Source organism: Artemia franciscana, chromosome 10, assembly GCF_032884065.1.
Source record: "Artemia franciscana chromosome 10, ASM3288406v1, whole genome shotgun sequence".
In the NCBI taxonomy this organism is placed as follows: Eukaryota; Metazoa; Arthropoda; class Branchiopoda; order Anostraca; family Artemiidae; genus Artemia; species Artemia franciscana.
The window spans coordinates 9,946,559-9,967,093 of record NC_088872.1 but is presented as its reverse complement, the minus strand read 5'-3'; the positions used below and the strand labels follow the sequence as shown (position 1 = coordinate 9,967,093).

Below are 20,535 nucleotides of genomic sequence, written 5' to 3'. Positions count from 1 at the left end.
TTGATTTGGTTTAAAATCCCACTCGATATTCTCTGAAGTTTCTCTTTATTACCCTTATGCTTTTTGGACACACCCATAATGAGATATACTCCTCTTCCCAATGATAAATCCTTTATATAAGGACTTGGGAAATCGCATTATTTACAACCCTTTCCTAGGGGCCGCGGGGGGAATAGCATCCCTGGAGGCATAGCTATTAGATTTTTTGACTATTTTTAACGAAAGGGGTACTTCAAAATTTTGAAGTACCCACACTAGGATATTGCTGGTGCACCCTTTCGACAACCAGCTTGCACATAGCGTGTTTTGATTTTGTTCAACATCCTTCTCAATAAAAGGAATTTGTCACACGTAGAAGTAATTACAGTCGCATGTAGTCGCATTCGCCAATAGTCATCGTTCCCAAGCCTCTCTTGGTCATGGAATGCGGGGTTAGGGCCCTTTGGTAAACATGAAGATTTCCTCGGTAAGATTACATTGTGCCCTTGAGACCAAGAGATTCAGGTTTTTCTAACTGTTCAGAAGCAACCTAGTAGTCAGTGCTCTATAGGCAAATAAAAGATGTTTAGGGAGAGGATCGAGACTGAACCTGCCACGGAGTGCCCTCATGTCCTAGTTGCAGGTGTGACCGAATTGCATACCACTACACAAGGGATATTGGAAGTTGTATGATGGGGATGACTTGGGAGGTATGTGTGCTTGCTTCCTCTGTGATGAGGTTGAGAATGGGCTGGGTATTTTTTTGAATAGATGTCAAAGATTTGGTGAATTTCAGGGCTATGTTTTTTTCGAGGGGAATATATCGGTGCTCCCAGGTATTTGAGGTCTGCTTCGACAGGCGTAATTATCGCCACATGATAATTTATAGAGACTGGCGTGGAAGACCAGAAGGTAGTGACTTGAGTTTTCAAATATTATTGCTTTTTACTGTTTTCGTGTCTTTTTTTGCATCTAGGTTCACAAGTTTTAAAATACACTCATGTACATATGTATCCTTTTCGAAAAATATTAGGAATTTTTTATTTTTGTTGATAAGAGTTTGAAGCACCAAGTTGACATAAATACCCCTGATTAAGAAAAATAGATAAAAGATAGATAAATCTGTTCATTCCAATATGTTTCAAAATGTGATTTTCAGACATTGTTTCCGATTTCATTCTCAGTATGTTATGATTTACCTGAAGCATATGCCATTTAAAGTTTCAAACTGTTGATTCACATCCACTTTGCAATGTTTTATATACCCTTTCCTCCTCTTAAGAAAATCAGTAGGTGTCCACCCTAATAGCTAATGCGCAACTATACAACACCCAAGAAGCATTGATTTTATTGGATATTAAATATACAAAAACAAGTTTTTTTAAACTGAAAGCAAAGAGCGACATTAAAACTTAAATGGAGCAGAAATTACCCCGTATATGAAAGGGGCTGTTCCTTCTTCAACGCCCTGTCTTTTACGCTAAAGTTTGACTCTTTCTCTCAACTCTGCTTTTTAAAACAGTAAAAACTTCAGTGTAAAGAGCAGGGCGTTGAAGAAGGAACAGCCCCTTTCATATACGGGATAATTTCTGCTCGTTTTAAGTTTTAAAGTCGCTCCTTGCTTTCAGTAAAAAAAAAAATGTTTTTTTTATTTAATTTCTGAACGTTTTTTAGTTAATCCATGTTTTGATTTCGGCTCTCCACAGATGAATAATTAAAGCGAAATTGATATTTATTTATTTGGCTAAATGGCTTTCCCATAGTTTTAACCGAATGATTTTGAGAAAAAAATAGGGGGAGGAGGCCCAGTTGCCCTCCAATTTTTGGTTACTTAAAAAGGCAACTAGAACTTTTAATTTTTTACGAATGTTTTTATTAGTAAAAGATATACGTAACTTACGAATAAGCTTACGCAACAAACTTCTATGTTCGTACGTTTTTATTACGTATATGAGGGGGTTCACCCCCTCGTCAATACCTCGCTTTTTACACTAAAGCTTAAGTTTTGTCCCCTGAATCACAAAGGCCGTAGAATAAATAGTTGAAATTACTAAAAATACTTAAGCCTAAAGAGTGAGGTATTAAGAGGAGGTGAACCCTTATATGTGTAATATTTTCTGTTCGTTTTATGTTTTAATACTACTCCTTACTTTCAGTTGAAAAAAAGTATGTGTTTTTTCTTTTTCGCTCTTGCAAAATTCTAGGACCACTGGGTTGGTGCGATCACCCATGCGAAAAAGAAAAAAAACAAACCAAACAAACAAATAAACACGCATCTGTGATTCGTCTTCTGGCAAAAATACAAAATTCCACATGTTTGTAGATAGGAGCTTGGAACTTATACAGTGGGGTTCTCTGATACGCTGAATCTGATGGTGTGATTTTTGTTAACCTTCTATGAATTTTAAGGGGTGTTTCTTCCTATTTTCTAAAATAGGGCACATTTTCTCAGGCTCGTAACTTTTGATGGGTAGGACTAAACTTGATGAAACTTATATATTTAAAATCAGCATTAAAATTCGTTCTACGCCAAAAAGAACGCCAAAATGAATCACTAGTTGACTTTATTTCTACTCATCTTATGTTTAATACAGCTTTTCCCGTTTCTTTGAAAAGCTTCTTTCGTGGAAAAAGTTTTTTAATTAATTTCTTAAAAAGGGCACTAAACATTTAAGTTTTCGCTCTAAAAAGCCCCTTTCGATAATCTATGATGACTGGTTCAACGTTCAATAGAATTACGCAATAAAAAACAAAAACTATACAAGTGTTCATTTTTATAATAGCCTTTAACAAGCAAATTTGAAATTAACTATTTGTATATTTAGAATCAATATAAATAATAGCTTCTGTTGATGTATGTCTTTTACAATAAAATAATTTTGAGTTTGGGTCTTTATTGGGCTTTTAAAGAGCAACAAAGATAGTGCTATGCGTAAAGCTTGTTCCTACAATCTGTTTCATGTCGGGTCAACACTTCGCTCTGCCTACTTTCTTTAATATAAGTTTGACATTCGCAATTTATGAAACACCCATATTAGGATTTTTTAATATACTGAATTTGATGATATCTTAAAGACCTCTCTGATTTTCAAGAGTATTTTCTTCCGTTTCTAAAATTGGACAAATTTTCTCAGGCTCATATCTTTTGATAGGTAATTTAAGCTTAAAGAATTGGTCAAATTTGAAATCGTCATAAAAAAACGGTTGTTATGATCTATATATTCTTATCAATTTTTTTAGAAGCTCGGGCAGTATTAGCATCAGTCGTTCTTTACTGTCAGTTCTTATAGATCAATTGTTTGATCCGGCAATGCTGGCACTCTGTCCTGAAGCATTAAGAAAATGCTTCAGGACAAACTGTCCTGAAGCGTTATTATTATTTTTTTGTGTGTGTGTGTTTAACGATGTTATGTCAGGAACTGACATTGAAACAATTTTTCAAGTTATCCTAAAACAGGTTTAAAAACTGTTTAAAGTTTAACTCTGATTTACAATTGGCTGACTTCAAAGAAGAATAATCTAGCGGAAAGTGTTCACTTTCAAGGAAAATAAGTTCTTTTCTCCTTGAAAACATTAAATTTGATCTACCTTAACAATAGTTCCAAGATAATGGCCTTTATGTATTATAGCGACCCCCACTCAAGAAGTTTGCTCTGTTTATGTGAGTCGAACCGGTTTGTCTGTCTACACTAGATTATAATTAACTTGGTCTGATTGAGAAAAACTACGATGTAGGTATATTTTTAATAAATATTTGATATATAGAGGTGATTAGGTTAGGTATTTAATTTCATGCGTTCTGGGTGGCCTGCTTTCCATAATTTTCTGTTGTATTTTCCATAATTTCTTTACTTAAGTATCATATTTTCGTTATATTTTTTTATATTTCATTAGGAATGACCTAAATTCTCTTCTTGAGTGGGGTCACTATATTACATAATTACTAGATAATGTTTTAATTTCAGAGTAAAAAAATGTAAACACTATTGTGTTATTGCGAACTCCCTCAAGATTTCTATAGGCATAAACTCCATCTTTTTTTCTAAAAAAAATATTGACAATCTAAAATCAGGCTTTTGATCTTATTGCGACGTACGAGTAATATATCCGTCAGTCAGTATCGTTGACTCATCAGAAGTAGGAACCAGGTCAGCAAATTGCGATTTAGGTAAACACCTTCCGTGGGATGAGTTAGATTATGTCCCAATGAGAATAATACAGTATAAATAAAGTAAATATAGTCTCTTCAAATGTGCGCAAACCTTGTCGAAGATCCCAGTTCCCAGGAGATGGCTTTATTTAGGAAAGCAGAACGGTTCATCTTACCATTATATCCCAGGTTGTTAAGACGATACCTTCAAATCTGTTGTTATATATACGGATATTAAAGCCGTGGATTTTATTCAAGAAGAAACGTAAGCTCATTTTTTTCTATTTAGCAAATATTTAAATTGAAAGAGGAAAATATATAAAAATAGCTTTTTTTATAGATTATAATCTTATCCTGCGGATGAAGGATGACAGATTGCCGAAGATCGTCCTTTTTGGCCAACCGTCTGGGGCTACACAGGAAGCAGGTCATCCTTGTCTGGGTTGGGAGGATGTCAAAAATAAAGATTTAAAGGAAATGGAAACTTCCTGGGAGGGTGTAAAGAGGGAGGCCTTGAATAGATTAGGTTGGAGGAGGGGCGTGCGAAACTGTGCTGGCCTCAGGCGGCTTGGTGCTGCAGTGAGTTATTAGTAGTAATAGTAGTAGTAGTACTTGGATACGTTTTAACTTTATTCATTCACTAGAAAATTCTGTGAAAATTTCGAGTGATACTGATAATTAACAGAAAAAAACTTCAGTCTAGCATTAGACTGGAAGCTAGGCCGGGAGCAAACATTCTCTATGGGAACTAGTTAAGGAATAGGAGTTACAATTACTATGCATTTGAATTGTTTATGTTCAAGTATTCTTATCTATGTGCAAGTGGACTCCTAACCGAATGGGCGAAATATTATGAATCTACCGACATACCGTAGTTAATACTACAAAAATGTGTGTTCATTAGTTATTTTTATAAGCATCTACATATCAAATGTAGTGAGGGTCTTCGAATGTAGTAAAAAGCCCTTCGATGAATTAGGTATTCACCAGTTAGCTCTATGAACAGCTGCATCCCGAGTGCAATGAGGGCTATAATAAAGCCCTTTGATGAAACACGTGTTCATCAATTATTTCTGTGAACAGCTACATCCCCAAGTGCAGTAAGGGCAATCAAAAATGCCGTTGATAAAATATGTGTTCATCAGTCATTGTAAACAGTTGATTCCCGAGGGCAGCGAGGGCCATCAAAATACCCTTGAAGTGGCCTTCTGGTAAACAAAGAGCCCGTGAAGTGTACTCATTTTTGTGGTTAATATATTAATACTTAACTATTTTTTGAACAAAATTTTGCACTGTATTAATTTGATATCAATTAGCCAAGAAACCAATGGACTGTACTAACTAAAGATGACCGTATTCATATTAATACACTAAGGTTATGTCACAAAAATTGAAGATATTTATTCTAAAACTTAGATAATTTACTTAAAGATAAAAATTATAAAGATTTAAAACTAGTGTTGAATTTGAATATATAATCGAGAATCTAAAAAAGAATTATCCGTATTCAAATTCAAGTAAGTTTTCCATTATACGATTGGGACATTGGAACAAAAATACCCACAAATCTTCTATTTGAATTTCCTATACTATTTGGTCAATCAACTGGAATTAACAGCTGAACGATCCATATACCGTCACGCCCAAAGGAAAACTATGTATCTCAAATTTGTTTTGAAAGAGAGCTAGAAAGCAAGAGAGAGGTTCGAATATGTATTGGCCACAGGTAATATTTACAGGATGTATCCAATCCGTTCCGGGATAGGGATAAATAGGATAAAGATCCTCAAGAAACATTGATGGTATATAGGGTAATGAGTCGACACGAGCACGTCAACGAACCTTGCTCGCTGTAGGAATAAATAGGATAAAGATTCTCAAGAAACATTGTTGATGCATAAGGTGTTGAGTCGACACGAGCTTGCCAATCAAGCTTCCTCGGGATAGGGATAAATAGGATAAAGATCCTCAAGAAACAGTAATGGTGCTTAGGATATTGAGTCGACGCAACCCTGTCAACCAACCAGCCTTGCAGCAGTAGGAATTGAACTCCGGGGACCGTACTGCCAAGCAGAGCATATTTCAAGTGTGCTACCATATAGTTCGTATAAGGAAGGGAGGTAGAAATTTTTTCAGGTCTATCTGCTCACATTACCTGACATAATTTATGAACTGAATAATACAATTCACGGGAAGAAACAGTAATTGAAGAGCAACCTCTGTCAATAAAAATCGAAACTGTTGAAAATGAAATTTTGATCAAACTATATACTCGAAATAATTTGCTTTTTTTCATTTTCCTCCAAAAATATGAGTTCTTTACTTTTTTTTTGAATGACTTAAGAAAAAACCAATCGAAAGCTATTAGCATTAGACATTTCGTTTATTTTATTAACATAAAAAAATGGGGTTTCAGCGTTCCTCCAGTGCTTCTTCCCTAATTTCTATTATTTTTAGCAATTTGTTTTTTTACTTCACAGTAAATTTTAGCAATTTGTTTTTTTACAATTTGTTCTGCAATACAAAGAGAGATATCATCCTTTCAGCATCCGTAGTGCCTGCTCAGTCCAAAAATATTATTCCAGATGAATGGTGGCTAGGGAGTAAATGAAGATTGACCTGAAGGTCTTCTCACACAAATTTGTAAAATCTTGGCTTAAAAATTTATGTTTTGACATCTGAGCAACACCTTCCTCCCCATAAAAAATCTAGTGACGTTTTCCCCTTATCCCTAGTAATTGGTATGCAACAACTCAAGATCCTTTGACTGTTAGTAATATTGGATGTCTGTTCCATATAAAAACCATCCACGATATGGACTGCATATATCTTTTTAGGACGAATGAGCCGCCATGTTGTGATATGACTGTTAGTAATATTGTAAGTCCGTTCCATATAAAAAACATCCACGATATGGACTGCATTTATGTTTTTAGGACGAATCAGCCACCATGTTGTGATATGACTGTTAGTAATATTGGATGTCCGTTCCATATAAAAACCATCCCCGATATGGACTGCTTATATGTTTTTAGGACGAATGAGCCGCCATGTTGTGATATGATCTCTGAAACATGGAAGATCTGCAGAAAACTTTTTGATAACTATAAACCAATTGGGTGACTCAGGGTCTTCGCTTGATAGTATTTTGGCCATTGTCGAGAAAAATTGTCGTTTTGAAGCTCAAATTGGCAGCAATTGGCACTTTGTTGCGGCACAATCTCTTTTGTTAAAAAGAGGTGTTTTGCGCGTTTTTTTGTCTCCCTTTTTATTAAAACACTGAATCTACATTCGAATAGTAATTTTTCTGATATTTTACAACCATTGGCTCAGATATGGTTACCCATGGAGAAAGACAAAACAAACAACTGAGCATACACACTGGCCCAGCCTTCTCGCAGACCGACACATCTGTGTTTAAAATATTGTTTTGCTATTAAACATAGTGAAGACATACTAAAATTACGAGTGTTCACTGATTCTCCCGCTTTAAAAGTAAGAAAAAACTACTCTTGAATTTTTTGAAAAATTGAATAAAGCATATACCTCATTTTGCCAGTCTCATGTGTCGTCATGCGTCATCGTATGTGGCGTCACGTCTATCATCATAGCATCATGTACATCATCATATGTTGTTCTCGCAGACCGACACATCTGTGTTCAAAATTTCTATACTTATTGTTTTTGTTATTAAACATAATGAAGACATACTAAAATTACGAATCCTCACTGACTATCTGCTTTCAAAGTAAGAAAAAAGTACTTCGCAATTTTTTTGAAAGATTCAATAAAGCAAATAAAGCATTTTGCCAGTCTCATGTGTTGTCATGCGTCATCGTATGTGGCGTCACGTATATCATCATAGCATCATGTATATCATCATATGTTGTTCTCGCAGACCGACACATCTGTGTTCAAAATTTCTATACTTATTGTTTTTGTTATTAAACATAATGAAGACATACTAAAATTACGAATCCTCACTGACTATCTGCTTTCAAAGTAAGAAAAAAGTACTTCGCAATTTTTTTGAAAAATTCAATAAAGCATATACCTCATTTTGCCAGTCTCATGTGTTGTCATGCGTCATCGTATGTGGCGTCACGTCTATCATCATAGCATCATGTATATCATCATATGTTGTTCTCGCAGACCGACACATCTGTGTTCAAAATTTCTATACTTATTGTTTTTGTTATTAAACATAGTGAAGACATACTAAAATTACGAATCCTCACTGACTATCTGCTTTCAAAGTAAGAAAAAAGTACTTCGCCATTTTTTTGAAAGATTCAATAAAGCATATACCTCATTTTGCCAGTCTCATGTGTTGTCATGCGTCATCATATGTGGCGTCACGTCTATCATCATAGCATCATGTATATCATCATATGTTGTTCTCGCAGACCGACACATCTGTGTTCAAAATTTCTATACTTATTGTTTTTGTTATTAAACATAGTGAAGACATACTAAAATTACGAATCCTCACTGACTATCTGCTTTCAAAGTAAGAAAAAAGTACTTCGCAATTTTTTTGAAAAATTCAAGAAAGCATATTTCTCATTTTGGCAGAAAATAGCAGAGTTGTTCATCATTATCATCAATCTTTAGTGCTTCTTCGACTTGCTCACACTGTTCCTCCAAAGGTATATACATCAAGGAATGATCCAACTGTCGTATATTATTTATCCAACATGGTATGCTATTAAAAAAAGGGATAAAATAAGACATCTTATCCTAACATGACTCAACTAATTAATATTGAAAACTTCTTTGATTAGAAGAAGGCAATAAGCCGATGAGATAAGTACTTATAATTCTTTCTCTTGGGTTTCGAATTAAGACTACAAATCAAAGAACATCCAGGGTGGCTTGGTTGACGGTTGCTATGAAAAAAAGCTCTTTTTAAGCCAGAATAAGGACACGTACAAGAAAAACACACACACACACAAAAGAAGAAAGACTGAGGACCAACTTTCGATATAATCAAAAATAAAGGTTTTAACCAGTAATTTAGTCGATGATAAATCTTAGTCATATAATCGAAATGTTAGTCATATTAGTAACGTTAATCATATTAATCAAAAACCATAGAAGGATGTAAAAGCAAAAATTGTTTTTTAGTTTTAGAACTGGTAAAGAAAACAAAGTAAAAATAGATGTTAACCAAGCTCAAATTAAAGCAAAACAATTTATACAGCACTGACTGAATTTAAGAAAAAAATTCATTTCGATTAAATAAAGAAATAGAGAAAACACCGCCAAAGATAGAAAAATATAGAAGGCAGAACTCATAATTCAAAATGACTGATAGAGACAGCTCGGTTTTGGAAATTCAAAATACGCAGTTGCAATTTTTTTTTTTTTTTTTTTTTTTTTTTTTTTTATCGATGTATTTGAACGTTTGGTTTCACCAGTGGTTTGATCATTTAGTCTTAACAATTGGGTCTGACCTTTTTTTACCATTTGTTTGAACAAGGATGATTTATAGGGTTATCAAGACACAAGACGTGATTTTTTTTTTTCTCCTAAATACAAGTTCGTCCCATTTGCGGCTCTAATAGTTGTTATTTTGAAAATATACTGTTAAAAATAAAAACACATAAAATTTCAAAATATAAATTCAATACAAAAATACAAATACACATAAAATACACCATTGAAAATATATATGCTTTTGAATAAAGTGTAGATGGCACTCTAGTCTTTAAGAAGTTGGAAGGCGAGGGTGTATGGCCACTCATATTCATGGCAGCTTTTTTTTTGTTTAATGTTGAATTGATCTAATCTCTGTTCGTTTTAGGGTTCTTGTATTCATTCTTATTAGTATTCTATTCATTTTAAGTTTAACTTGATTGTTCGTTTAAATTTCTATCTATTTTATTTTCCAGTCTCCATTTACAGTCATTTCTTCTCGTTTTAGGTTTGATGTATTAAATAAAAATACAAGTTTTTTTAAATTAAAGTAAGAAGCGACATCAAAACTTAAAACGAACAGAAATTAATCCGTATATGAAAGGGGCTTTTCCTCCTCAACGTCCCGCTCTTTCAAACAGTTCGTGGTAACGAACTGTAGTAAGGAGCTCAAACTCTTTCTCTTAACTCTACTTCTTAAAACGGTAAAAAACTTTAGCGTAAAGAGTGGGCCGTTGAGGAGGAAAATACCCTTTCATATACGGATTAATTTCTGTTCGTTTTAATTTTTGATGTCGCTTCTTACTTTCATTTAAAAAAAACTTATTTTTTTTATTTAATTTCTGGACGTCTTTTAATTAATGCATGTTTTGATCTTGGCTCTCCACACATAAATAATTAAAATGAAATTTGCATATAATTTTTTTTTTGGCTAAATGGCTTTCTCATAGTTTTAATCTGAAGATTTTGAGAAAAAAGGAGACATGGAGGAAGCCTAGTTGCCCTCCAATTTTTTGATTACTTAAAAAGGCAACTAGAACTTTTTATTTTTTTAGGAACATTTTCATTAGTAAAAAATATACGTTATTTACGAATTAAGTTACGTAACAAACTTCTATATTCGTATGTTTTATTGCGTATATGAGGGAGTTCACCTCTCGTCGATACCTCGCTCTTTACACTAAAGCTTAAATTCTGTCCCAATTCCTTAAGAATGACCCTTGAATAACAAAAGCCGTAGAATAAATAGTTGAAATTACTAAAAATACTTTAGCGTGAAGAGCGAGGTATTACGAGGAGGTAAACCCCTCATATGCGCAATAATTTCTGCTGGTTTTAAATTTTAATGCTGCTCCTCACTTTAAGTAGAAAAAAACTTTTCATATTTATTTTTTCATTGTTTTTTTTAAATAATGCTAGAAAATCCTGCGCTCCCTTCATGGAAATTCTCTTCCCCCATGATAAATTCCTCCAAGGAAAGTTCCCCTAACATATCCCCCTATTTGCAACCCACCCCCAAACCAAAAAATCCCCCTGAAAATGTCTGTACACTTACAAATAACCATTATACAAAATTCCACATTTTTGTAGATAGGAGCTTGAAACTTCTAAAATAGGGTTCTCAGATACGCTGAATCTGATGGTGTGATTTTCGATTCTATGACTAAGATTCTAAATTCGATTCTAAATATTTAAGATTCTATGACTTTTAGGGGGTGTTTTCCCCTATTTTCTAAAATAAGGCAAATTTTCGCAGGCTCGTAACTTTTGATGGGTAAGTCTAAACTTAATGAAACTTATATTATTTAAAATCAGCATGAAAATGCGATTCTTTTGATGTAACTATTGTTATAAAAATTCCGTTTCTTAGGGTTTTGGTGACTATTGAGCCAGGTCGCTCCTTACTACAGTTCGTTACACGAACTGTTTGATTATGTCCCTATACATCTGCTCGTTCAAGGTTTTAAAATTTGTCTTTATGTTTCTTTGAAAAACTTTTTTTGGAAAAGTATCCTTAATGACTATTATCAGCATTGTTAAACATAGTAGTTTACAGTAATAATAATAATAGAGAAAGGAAAAAGGATTAGTTTCATTTAAAGTGCTTTTCAAATGGAAAAAAAAGCTGAGAACTTTAAGTTTCTGAAAAAGCATAAATATATATATTCAAATTCCTGTTTTTTGTCTTCCTGAAAGAAATAATGAAATAAAACAAACAGATAAGAACAATAAAACAATAAGAACAGAAATAAAATAATTTCCATAACAACAGAAATTGTTGTTATTATAATTTCCATTGCATTTATAGTAACAACAGCTGTTATATTTTCGACGTGTTAGAACAAATTAAGAATTCCTGAAATTCGCATGGATAATACTAATTCACTTGTATTTTATTAACAACGTCTATGATTAGATATGCGAAAACGCACAATTGTTGAAACTACAGAAAAACGAATTGATGACCAAGATTTGCGCTCTCGTCTTTTAAGCCTGTTCTAGTTTCTAAATTATTTTTCGTTTTATTCTGCTTTATAAATAACTCATGAATGAAAATTGATAACTGTTATCCGTGGGCCCTTTTCTAAAATCTAAAAAAATTGTTTTTAACCATTTGTGGCTAATTCTAATAGATTAAGATATTGCAGAACAAATTAAGAAGAATTTTGAGGCACGATTTTAAAAATGTAATCGCGCAAATTACCTTACAAAACTTTCAGAAATGAGTGGGGATGAAATATGTTTTTTACCGTTTTCCATCGTATTATTATAGCTGCTTTGAAATTTAATTGCTTTTTTAACATTATATATGTTATTATATTACATTATGTATATGTATATATATTTATATATATTTATGTTTTCACTCGTATAAAGAAAATTGTCACTCTCAGTTGTTAGCCACAACTGAGACGGTAAAAAGACGCCTAAATGTGTATTTTCTGTAACTAATCAAGTGTATATAGAGAAATGGGTTGTGTAGTCAATTATTGCTAGCCTGTCGATGGGCTTAATCACAAACCAAAGGTATACAACGGAGATGTCCAACTGACCAAGAATTTTTGAACGGGTAAATTTGGTACTTCTGCTCCTTTGTCTGCATTTTTCTTCCAAAATGTCTTCCATTAATGTTACTTCTTAAAAGCAAGCTTTTATATAATATTTTATCTTTACAAGACAAATTCAAGAGGTTTAAGTATAAAAATTAGATAACCGTAAATTTTCTTTTGATTACTTATGATCCTATGGTTGTTTAATAAACATGGCAACACCGGTTTTCAACATGCAGTATTATAATCACCAATGACTTCACTCCTCTTTTTAACATTGCAGGATAAGCCTGTTGGACATCTTTATTATATACTTTTTGTCTGTGGGCTTAATTTACTAATTTGTACTAACCAAATATGAAAAGAAAAAGGGCCATTAGATACTAACTTTGGCGAAAATCAAAGACCTTTTGAAAAATATTTACTTAAATTATTTTTTATTAAAATAACGCTAATTATTTATTACAGCCCCTCCCAAGCTAATTATTTTCCCAAAGTCAACGGATCAAAGTTCTGAGATAGCCATTTTATTCAGCGTAGTCAAAAAACCTTATATCTATGTCTTTGGGGATGACGTACTCTCCCACAGTCCCCGTGGGAGGGGCTACAAGTTACAAACTTTGACCAGTGCTTACATATAGTAATACAGACGTTTTCATGGGGATTTTTAGGCTGGGTGGGTTGAGAAGAGGGGGATATGTTGGAGGAGCTTTCTTTGGAGGAATTTGTCATAGGGGAAGAAAATTCTCATGAAGGGAGCGCATGATTTTCTAGTATTATTAAAAAAAACAATGAAAAAATAAATAGGAAAAAGTTTTTTCAACTGAAAGTAAGGAGAAGCATTAAAACTTAAGACGAACAGAAATTATTACGCATATGATGGGCTCACTTCCTCCTAATACCTCGATCTTTACGCTAAAGTAGTTTTAGTAATTTCAACTAATTTATTCTACGGCTTTTGTGATTCAGGGGTCATACTTAAGAAATTGGGACAACATTTATGCTTAGTGTAAAGAGCGAGGTTCTGATGAGGGGGTGAACCCCCTCCTATACGTAATAAAAACATAAGAATACAGAAGTTCGTTACGTAAGCTATTTTGTAAGTTACGTATATCTTTTACTAATAAAAACATTCGTAAAAAATTTAAAGTTCTAGTTGCCTTTTTAAGTAACCAAAAAACGGAGAGCAACTAGGCCTCCTCCCCCGCTCCTTTTTTCTCAAAATGAATTGATCAAAACTATGTGAAAGCCATTTAGCCAAAAAAAATATGCAAATTTCGTTTTAATTATTCATCTGCGGAGAGCCAAAATCAAAACATGCGTTGATTCAAAAACGTTCAGAAATTAAATTAAAAAAAACAAGTTTTTTTAACGGAAAGTAAGGAGCGACATTAAAACTTAAAACGAACAGAAATTACTTGGTATATGAAAGGGGCTGCTTCCTCCTGCGTTGATGAGAAGCAGCCCCTTTCATATACGAAGTAATTTCTGTTCGCTTTATGTTTTAATGTCGCTCCTTACTTTCCGCTAAAAATTTTTTTTTTTATTTAATTTTAGAAAAGGAAAGAATTATAACTAATTCAATTTGAGTAGTTTTATTAGAATTGAAAGTTCACATTCATAATTCACAATTTCAGAAATCTTGATCAATTGCTTGCTCATGTTTTAGCTATAAGTGGATGTTCTTTATTATTACCGAAACACAAGCATTCTAACTTTAATGGTAAGGCCAGCATGTTCCTGCTTGAAAGTAGCTAACAATATTACTAAATAATTGGTGGGTTTGACCCTTTTACCAGAATTTAAGGTAGTAAAATTGTAAGAAAAAAGAAAGAACACATTATTTTATAAGTGTGAAGAAGCATAAACAAAGACCCAACCAACCACTGTTAATCACTGAATCTGTAAATAAAATCAGCCACCCCCTTTATTTTCCCAATAAGCCAGAGCGAAATTCAATAATTCTAAGAAAAAGTGCAGAGATGTCTACACACAAGAAAACGGGTTTTAGCTTCTTTTTGAAGGCAATGACCTCAATTATGCTTATCCAAGAGAGATCCGTGTTGATTCTAAGCAAGGATTAAATATAAAAAACAAGTTTTTTTTTAACTGAAAGTAAGGAGCGACATTTAAACTTAAAACGAAAAAAAATACTCTGTGTGTGGAAGGGGCTGTTCCCTCCTCAACGCCCCGCTCTTTTAATTCTACTTTTTAAAACAGCAAAAGACTTTAGTGTAAAGAGCGGGGTGTTGAGGAGGGAACAGCCCTTTTCACACACGGAGTAATCTCTGTTCGTTTTAAGTTTTAATGTCGGTGCTTAATTTCACTTAGAAAAGCTTGTTTTTTATTTAATTTCTGAAAGTTTTTGAATTGATGCATGTTTGATTTTGGCTCTCCGCACATGAATAATTAAAACGAAATTTGCATTTTTTTTTTTTTTTTTTTTTTTTTTTTTTTGCTAAATGGCTTTCTCTTAGTTTTGATCGGACGATTTTGAGAAAAAAGGGATGGGGAAGAAGTCTAGTTGCCCCCGAATTTTTTTGGCTACTTAAAAAGGCAACTAGAACTTTTAATTGTTTAGGAACTTTTATTATTAATAAATATACGTAACTTACGATATAACTTACGTAACGAACTTCTGCATTTGTATATTTTTATTACGTACTAGCTGTTGGGGTGGCGCTTCGCGGCACCCCAACACCTAGTTGGGTCGGGTGCTTCGCCCCCCCCCCCAAGCCCCCTCGCGCGCGTAAGTCGTTACACGTCATTGTAGTTGTGTCCCTGTGTCCCACCTGTGAATATAGATATATATATATATATATATATATATATATATATATATATATATATATATATATATATATATATATATATATATTTTTAACTACGTAAAACTTGGGAATATACAACATTCTTTGCTGTCCCATTGTCTGTGCATATAAATAGATTGTCAGGTTTACCGACTCCCCGTCGTCATTTATATATACCCCTGGGCCCCCGGTCGTCATTTTTGTCCCGATGTCCCAGTCTGTAATTTCTCTTTGAGCGTCCCGGCCGTCATTTATGTTCCCTGTGTCCCGGTGTCCCGTTCGTCATTTGTGTCCCGGTGTCCCGGTCTGTAATTTATCTTTGAATGCCCGGTCGTCATTTATATTCCCTGTGTATCGGTCGTCATTTGTGTCCCGGTGTCCCGGTCTGTAGTGTTACGCGCCATTGTAGTTGTGTTCCTGTGTCCCACCTGTGAATATAGATAGATATATATATGTTTTTAACTATGTAAAACTTGCTAATATACAACATTCTTCGCGGTCCCATTGTCTGTGCATATAAATAGATTGTCAGGTCTGCAGACTCTTGAACATGCAACATATAATTTTCCATGGAAAAAAACAATCCATATTCAGATCTATACCTCATTATTCTAATGATTGCCCTTGAGCTTTGTTGATGGTGATTGCTAATCGAACATTCCCTGTGTCCCGGTCGTCATTTTTATTCCCTGTGTCCCGGTCGTTATTTGTGTCCCGGTGTCCCAGTCTGTAATTTCTCTTTGAGTGTCTCGGTTGTCATTTATATTTCCTGTGTCCCGGTGTCCTGGTAGGCATTTGTTTCCTGGTGTCCCGGTCTGTAATTTCATCAGTCGACAAACATGACGTCAGTCGACAAACAACTTCATGGCGACATACAGCTCAATCCTTATAATGACATCAGTTGACAAACATGACGTCAGTCGACACACAAACATGACGTCAGTCAACACACACACACAAACCAATAACTTATTTTCATATAGATAGATATGAGAGGGTTTGCCCCCTCGTTAATATCTTGCTCTTTATGCTAAAGCTTAAATTTTGTCCCAATTCTTTAAGAATGACCCCTGAATCACAAAGGCCGTAGAATAAATAGTTAAAACTACTAAAAAAATACTTTAGCGTAAGGAGCGTGGTATTTAGGAGGAGATGAACCACTCATGTGCGCAATAATTTCTGTTCGTTTTAAGTTTTAATGCTGCTCCTTACTTTCAGTTGAAAAGAACTTTTTCATATTTATTTTTTATTGTTTTTTTTTAATAATGCTAGGAAATCATGCACCCTCTTCATGGAATTTCTCTTTCCCCATGAAAAAATCCTCTAATAAAAGATCATTCCACATAGCCCCCTCCCCTCAACCCCTCCCCAAACCAAAAGAATCCCCTGAAAACGTCTGCACACTTCCCAATCACCATTACTGTATGTAAACACTGGTCAAAGTTTGTAACTTGCAGCCCCTCCTCCAGGGACTCTGGGGGAGTAAGTCATCCCCAAAGACACAGTTATTATGTTTTCGACTATGCTGAACAAAATGGCTATCTCAAAATGTCATCCATTGACTTTGGGGAAAAATGAGGGTGGGAGGGGGCCTAGGTACCCCCCATATTTTTGGTCACTTAAAAAGGACACTAGAACTTTTCATTTGCGTTAGAATGAGCCCTCTTGCGACATTCTAGAATCATTTGGTCGATACGATGACCCCTGGAAAAACAAAACAAAAAAAAAACAAAAACAAATAAACACGCACTCGTGATCGGTCTTCGGCCTAGGTGCCCTCCAATTTTTTTTGGTCACTTAAAAAGGGCACTACAACTTTTAATTTCCGTTGGAATAAGCCCTCTCGTGATATTCTAGGATCACTGGGTCGATACAATCACTACTAGGGAAAAAACACAAAAAATACAAACAAACAAATAAAATTGTGATCGGTCTTCTGGCAAAAAATACGAAGTTCCACATTTTTGTAGATGGAGCTTGAAACTTTTACAGCAGGGTTCTCTGATGCGCTGAATGCGACGGTGCGTTAAGATTCTATGACTTTTAGAGGGTGTTTCCCCCTATTTTCCAAATTTAGGCAAATTTTCTCCTGACTTTTGATGGGTAAGACTAAATTTAAAGACACTTATATATTTAAAATCAGCATAAAAACCCGATTCTTTTGATGTATCTATTAGTTTCAAAATTCTGTTTTTGGAGTTTCATTTACTATTGAGCCGGGTTGCTCCTTACTACAGTTCGTTACCACGAACTGCTTGATAAAAATTTTTTACATAACACTTAAACTTCTTCCTTTTAAAGCTTAGACTAATTTTGTCGCGTCAAAGCAATTGCAATTCGGGCCGCAGGAGGAATCTGATCTGAATTGTAAATTAAATTGAAAACAATCTTATATAGAAAAATGAAATAAGAAACAACCAAAAAGGGTAAAACAAATTATGACAGTGAAAGAAAATCCATAAAAGGAAAGCACAACTACACAAATTGTCTAGTATCAAAGAAAATAACAGAGTGAAAATTCAATTTCCTTCTTTTAAAATTAATTCGGCTTTAAATAATGCATTTTATTTTCCCTGATTTTCACGACCCCATTGCATCCCCCTCCCGCCTAGCCTCTTCAACAGTCCTAATTCACTTGCCAACCCATACTATTACAGATAAGTTTATGAGTTACATCCCCTTTATCATGAAACACCTTAATAAATCTCGATAACTGTTTTAGATCAATTAAAACTCCTTTGGGGGCTTTTTGTCGGTGTATTTTCGTAATAATTATTGTCATTTATATATTGCTGTTTTCTTTTTTTTTGCTTCTTAGTGATGTATTTTTAGTGCAAGGTTTTTTTTAAATTTTGAGTTCTATTTTTATTTCCTTTGTTTTGCAGAATTCTTGTTTTTTAGTTATAAATTTATTAATTGCTGCCTCTATTCTTATGATTTTTCACTAACCTTATGCTGATGATTCTAGCTGATTTTATTTTAACGTCACTTGACCTGAAACGCAGACTTGGTTATCTTTTGGCATGTAATAGTCTTTTGTCAATAAAGTGTTATTTAATTTTCAATACAATTGCCAAGGGAAGACATGAACATGATTAATAAGTTGAAATCAGAAAAAAACTGGGTGAATTTGGATTTTTTTTTTTTTTTTAGAGGAATCTCTTTTGTGTCTCTTTTACTACACATGAAAACTTCAATTTCTAAATTGAATTTTCTGTCTCTGGAGTATACCTAAATTGTGTCTCTTATCATTTTGCCCGAAATCCTTCTTTTTTTTGTCACAATTTGACCTTTCAACCTTTGAATCCATCTAACTCAATTTAAAAAAGACAAAATAAGAATTTGAGACTATATATTGCTTTTTCACGATTCTAGCCACGATTTCTTCAAAGGAGAAAATTCAAGGTCAGTCTCAGCAGTTTTCCAATTGCTCAAAGTTTGCAGACCTCTTTTCAAAATAACCAAATAAAAAAAGATTATGCAATAACTGTTGTACCGGACGATGTAATACCTTAAAGATCATTTTGCAAGCCTCAACGTCGGCTAACTGTCTCAAAGACAAAAGATCCGTTAGCGAATTCTCCCATAGGACTAGCTATCATTGAAAGTTGTTGGGAATTTGGGGTTTAACTGTGCAATTTGACTAAAAAGACAGTGGAATGTACTTCCTTTTTTTCGCCAAGCTTGTCAGTCATAGTGGGTGGTGCCACAGGAAACTCCTAAAGCGGCCAAATTACTCAAATGATAATACCTTTGAGCTGGTTTTTAGTGTTTTCCGTAAAACATTCGAATCCCATTTCATCAAATCGTAAGAAAACGAACATATTCGAAAAACATACTTTTTGTTTAAGTTACAATTTCGGTAAAATTTACCGGTAGTAAAATGTAGACCAAAATTATTATTTAAAATATACAAAACTGTATGTGCATTGTTTACAGAATAAGTCACTAGCGTTAAAATTATTAGTTATTTTTAATTAATTTAATTTTAATTGATTTTAATGTATGCTGGAATTTCTAAGGACTGCACTTTCCTGAACTTTGAAAGGAAAGTTCTGATCCGTTTAATCGAAGAAACAGAATCTATGCTGTTTGATAATCTAAGTTTTATTAGAACTGAACATATCTTTGGGACAAAACGGGGAAGGTGAATAATTTTACTAAGATTTCCGGGAAAGCAGGTGTTGGCTTATAGATTTTTGTCATTTATTCGGATCTCTTATCCAGGCTCTACAAACTATAGCAATAGTAAAAGTTCAATTATTAATAATCGGCTACAAATAACAAAAAAATTATAATGGACGAGATAGGATGATTCTTTAAGGTAGCACATGTCCCTAACATCAAAATATTTCATTTTTTATTACTAATCAAAATTATTCAATTTAAATAAATCACTAAATTGAATAATTGGTATTAGAAATTCTAACGAATACAATTAAAAGAAACACATACGGTCAGCCACAAATTAAATACTAACGAGCTATATCTGGCTCCCGAAACGCGTTTTTGCCCATAAAATAAAGTCAGATCTTCGGAACCAGCCACTTTGAATCCAATCTTGGTGGAATAGTATGCTCATTTCGGTACCCATGAAATTCGAAGAATTTAATAACAGGGTAACTAATTGTTAATTTTCTGTATCCTTGAAAACCAATAATTGGCATTATTGTCATTAGATGACAATTATATGACATTATTATAATTATATATTATTATGTGGCATTATATGTAAATGACATTATAATGACGAATGCGAATAGGATAAAATTTTCAGTAGTAATGTACTTGCTAAAATCATTAATCTAAGAAAGCCAGTAGTATAGATGGGAGAAAATAGGGTAAAATCTCCGACAATAGAAGCAAAAATATAAAGCAATCAGAATTAACATTTATTTTTGTAAGAAAGTATCTATGCCAGCTCTAACCTATGTAGAAGGAGACACCACTATGTCATATAACTTATTTATTGGTTTTCAGAGGGTACCGAATTAGTAATCTGCCACCTCAAGTTTGAAGCCAAAAAGCACCGACCTAGGCTCCGAAGCCCTGATTTTAGTGATAACCTGGTCCGGTCAGCTTAGAGATTTCAAAAATACGGCTTAATAGTTGAAACAAGCCGCAATAT

General features: G+C 33.8%; 1 protein-coding gene across 1 annotated transcript in view; it reads left to right on the top strand.

Annotated features, from left to right (window-relative positions):
- The first annotated feature begins 4,263 nt into the window (after nucleotides 1–4,263).
- The window catches only part of LOC136031762 (uncharacterized), a 59,021-nt gene continuing 42,749 nt past the window's right edge, over nucleotides 4,264–20,535 (top strand). The window contains exon 1 of the mRNA XM_065711496.1: nucleotides 4,264–4,394. The gene's annotated coding sequence lies outside the window, so the exon portion shown is untranslated. The remainder of the gene's footprint in view (nucleotides 4,395–20,535) is intronic.